Raw genomic sequence first — 5,137 nt, forward strand, 5'->3', positions numbered from 1 at the left:
GCTTGAATCATTTCATCTTTTAGCTGTGGCAAAAAGATGAAATGATTCAAGCATTAATGGATTATAAGGATGTTTTTGCATGGTCTTTTGATGATATGCCTGGTTTAAGCACTGAATTAGTGGCTCATAAATTGCCAACTGATCCCGCATTCCCTCCTGTCAAACAGAAGTTAAGGAAGTTTAAAACGGATGTAAGTATTAAAATTAAAGAGGAAATCATGAAACAACTTGAAGCCAAAGTAATTCGAGTAGCTCGCTATCCCATGTGGTTATCCAATGTTGTTCCCGTACCAAAGAAAGATGGCAAAATTCAAGTGTGTATTGATTACCGTGATTTGAACAGAGCCAGTTCGAAAGATGATTTCCCACTGCCCAACATTCACATTTTGTTAGACAACTGTGCTAAACATGAGATTGCCTCTTTTGTGGATTGCTATGCCGGATATCACCAGATCATTATGGATGATGACGACGCGGAGAAGACGTCTTTTATCACACCATGGGGAACTTATTGTTATCGAGTGATGCCGTTCGGTTTGAAGAATGCTGGAGCAACATATATGAGAGCCATGACCACTATGTTTCATGACATGATGCATAAGGAGATTGATGTCTACGTGGATGATGTGATTATTAAGTCAAAAAGTCAGGCCGACCATGTTAAAGATTTAAGAAAGTTCTTTGAAAGGCTTCGCAGGTATAATCTCAAACTCAACCCAGCAAAATGTGTATTTGGAGTTCCATCTGGAAAGCTGTTAGGGTTTGTAGTCAGCCGTCGGAGAATTGAATTGGATCCCACAAAAATCAAATCCATTCAGGATTTACCCTCGCCTAAGAATAGAACGGAGGTGATGAGTTTGCTTAGTAGACTGAACTACATTAGCAGGTTTATTGCTCAACTAACGACCACTTGTGAGCCCATATTCAAGTTGCTGAAAAAGAGTGCTGCGGTAAAATAGACTAAAGAATGTCAGGAAGCGTTCGATCGAATCAAAAGATATTTGTTAAATCCGCCGGTGCTGGTACCCCCGGAGCCTGGTAGGCCTTTGATCTTATATTTATCAGTCATGGACAATTCTTTCGGTTGTTTCCTGGGTCAACATGATGTCACAGGCAAAAAGGAGCAGCCTATTTATTATCTTAGCAAGAAGTTCACCGCATATAAAGCCAGGTATACTCTTCTTGAAAGGAAGTGTTGTGCCCTAACTTGGGTAGCACAGAAGTTGAAGCATTATCTCTCACCTATACTACTTATCTCATCTCCCGCATGGATTCTTTAAAGTATATCTTTCAGAAGTCTATGCCGACGGGTCGATTGGCAAAGTGGCAAATATTGCTTACCAAGTTCAACATTGTATATGTGACTCAGACCGCCATGAAAGCCCAAGCCTTGGCAGATCATCTTGCTGAGAATCCCATCGATGAAGAGTACGAGCCATTAAAGACATATTTTCCTGATGAAGAAGTACCGTGTGTCGATGAAGTCGTTATAGATGCTGATCCAGGTTGGAGGTTATTCTTCGATGGAGCTGTCAATATGAAAGGAGTCGGAATAGGTGCGGTTCTTATCTCTGAATTGGGACAATATTTCCTGGTAACAGCACAACTTCGATTATACTGTACTAACAATATGGCAGAGTATGAAGCCTGCATTCTTGGTTTGAGGTTAGCTGTTGATATGGGAGTCCAAGAATTATTGGTGTTAGGAGATTCGGATTTGCTCGTTCATCAAATTCAAGGCGATAAGGAGACGCGAGATTTGAAGCTTATCCCGTATCTACAATGCTTGCAAGAGCTATGTCAACGGTTTGTGTTAGTAAAATTTAGGCATATTCCAAGGATTCGTAATGAAATTGCTGATGCTTTAGCCACTCTATCTTCAATGCTCCAACATCCTGAGAAAGCCTACACGATCCAGTGCATATACAGAGTCGCAATCAGCATGCTTACTGTAATGTGGTTGAAGAAGAGCTCGATGGAGAACCTTGGTTCTTGTATATCAAGCGGTACAATCAGTCAGGAGAATACCCAACATATGCCACCAACGATCAAAAGAGGACTATTAGGCATTTGGCCAGTGGATTTTTCTTAAGTGGGGGAATCTTGTACAAGAGAACCCCAGATCTGGGAATTTTAAGGTGTGTAGATGCAAAAGAAGCCTCGACAATCATGGTTGAAATACACTCTGGAGTATGCGGGTCACATATGAACGGTTATGTCTTGTCAAAGAAGATTCTTTGAAGCATTATCTCTCACCTATACTACTTATCTCATCTCCCGCATGGATTCTTTAAAGTATATCTTTCAGAAGTCTATGCCGACGGGTCGATTGGCAAAGTGGCAAATATTGCTTACCAAGTTCAACATTGTATATGTGACTCAGACCGCCATGAAAGCCCAAGCCTTGGCAGATCATCTTGCTGAGAATCCCATCGATGAAGAGTACGAGCCATTAAAGACATATTTTCCTGATGAAGAAGTACCGTGTGTCGATGAAGTCGTTATAGATGCTGATCCAGGTTGGAGGTTATTCTTCGATGGAGCTGTCAATATGAAAGGAGTCGGAATAGGTGCGGTTCTTATCTCTGAATTGGGACAATATTTCCTGGTAACAGCACAACTTCGATTCTACTATACTAACAATATGACAGAGTATGAAACCTGCATTCTTGGTTTGAGGTTAGCTGTTGATATAGGAGTCCAAGAATTATTGGTGTTGGGAGATTTGTATTTGCTCGTCCATCAAATTCAAGGCGATTGGGAGACGCGAGATTTGAAGCTCATCCCGTATCGACAATGCTTGCAGGAGCTATGTCAACGGTTTGTGTTAGTAAAATTTAGGCATAGTCCAAGGATTCATAATGAAATTGTTGATGCTTTAGCCACTCTGTCTTCAATGCTCCAACATCCTGATAAAGCCTACATCGATCCAGTGCATATACAGAGTCGTAATCAGCATGCTTACTGTAATGCGGTTAAAGAAGAGCTCGATAGAGAACCCTGGTTCTTGGATATCAAGCAGTACATTCAGTCAGGAGAATACCCAGCATATGCCACCAACGATCAAAAGAGGACTATTAGGCATTTGGCTAGTGGATTTTTCTTAAGTGGGGGAATCTTGTATAAGAGAACCCCAGATCTGGGACTTTTAAGGTGTGTAGATGCAAGAGAAGCCTCGACATACATGGTTGAAATACACTCTGGAATATGCGGGTCGCATATGAATGCTCATGTCTTGTCAAAGAAGATTCTTCGAGCAGGTTATTACTGGCTTACTATGGAAAATGATTCTATTCAATTTGTTCAAAAGTGTCATCAATGTCAGGTACACGGTGATCTGATACGTTCTCCTCCTGTTGAGTTGCATGCAATGGCCGCTCCATGGCCGTTCGTGGCTTAGGAAATTTATGTGATTGGACCGATTGAGCCGAAGGCATCAAATGGACATAGATTCATTTTGGTAGCCATTGACTACTTCACAAAGTGGGTAGAAGCAGAAACTTTCAAGTCAGTGACAAAGAAGGCTGTGGTAGATTTTATTCATGCCAATATTATTTGTAGATTTGGAGTTCCTAAGATGATCATTACAGACAATGCTACCAATCTCAATAGTCATTTGATGCAAGAAGTATGTCAACAGTTTAAGATCGCACATCGAAATTCTACTCTATCGCCTAAAGGCCAATGGTGCTGTAGAAGCCGCCAATAATAATATAAAAAAGATACTGCAAAAAATGATACAAGGGTCTAGACAGTGGCATGAAAATTTGCCGTTTGCATTGCTAAGTTATCGCACCACTGTTCGCACTTCAACAGGGGCAACTCCATATTTATTGGTGTATGGGACAGAAGCAGTCATCCCTGAAGAAGTTGAAATTCCCTCTCTTCGAGTTATTGTAGAAGAAGAGATTGATGATGACGAATGGGTAAAAACCTGATTGGAATATTTGAGTTTGATTGAGGAAAAAAGGCTAACGTCTGTGTGTCATGGCCAGTTGTATCAGAGGAGGATGGCTCGAGCGTATAACAAAAAGGTCCGTCCCAGGAATTTTGAAGTTGGTCAGTTGGTATTGAGACGTATCCTTCCTCACCAGGTTGAAGCTAAAGGCAAGTTCTCCTCTAACTGGAAAGGTCCCTTCATTATGAAGAAAGTGTTGCCCAATGGAGCCTTATATTTGACAGATATTGAAGGCAAAATGGCAGAAATGGCTATCAACGCTGATGCGGTCAAAAGATACTATGTATGATATTTGATCCTTTATTGAGTTTATTGAATGTTTAGTACTTGCATTTTTGCAGATTGATATGATGAAGGCATTTTATTCTTCTATCCAAACATTGTGTCATCCCTTGTTTACCCATTTGAGCTTCATTTTATTTTTCTTTCATATCCCTCTTTTGGAATCAAAATAGAGTCAAAAATAAATATCAAGAAAATAAGAATAAAAGAAAGAGTTCGAGAATAAAAAAAAAATCAGAACAAAGAACAAGCTCATGGAACTACGTCCAACCTGATTCTCCTCTCTCGGGAGTGAGATACGTAGGCTGCTCTATTTTGGGCTCGGTCCAACCATATAAAGATTTAAGATTCACCCAGTCAACGAAACTGGGGCACGAGTTAATGTGTTATCTGAGTCGATTCCAAAAGTTGTAAGTCCCACCCCCACTTCAAGTATCGTTTGAGCCTCTTACCATCTTTTCTAACCTTAACCAAAAGCCAAGTTACAACCAAAGAAAGTCCTTCAGATCAATTTTTGATAATATTAAGGCTAAGCATGCAATGGATATGATGATACATTATGAAGTACCGCTTGTCTCCCTCAGCAGAAGAAATCAGGAAAGAAATACAAAAATGAGAGAGTCTTATTGGTGAAAACCTTTGCAGTCACCATAAGGCGATGGTGAGTTGAGAGAAAATGAAAATGAGAGAGTCTTATTGGTGAAAACCTTTGCAGGCACCATAAGGTGATGGTGAGTTGAGAGAAAATTAAAATGAGAGAGTCTTATTGGTGAAAACCCTCACGGGCACCGTAAGGCGATGGAGAGTTCAAGAGAAAAGTGAAAAGTGAGAAGAAAGAGATTTGTTGGCTAAAGTCTTTTAAGATATCGTCAATCGAATGTGATGTATGAGTCCAAT

The sequence above is a fragment of the Capsicum annuum genome, chromosome 8 (assembly GCF_002878395.1).
Source record: "Capsicum annuum cultivar UCD-10X-F1 chromosome 8, UCD10Xv1.1, whole genome shotgun sequence".
NCBI lineage: Eukaryota > Viridiplantae > Streptophyta > Magnoliopsida > Solanales > Solanaceae > Capsicum > Capsicum annuum.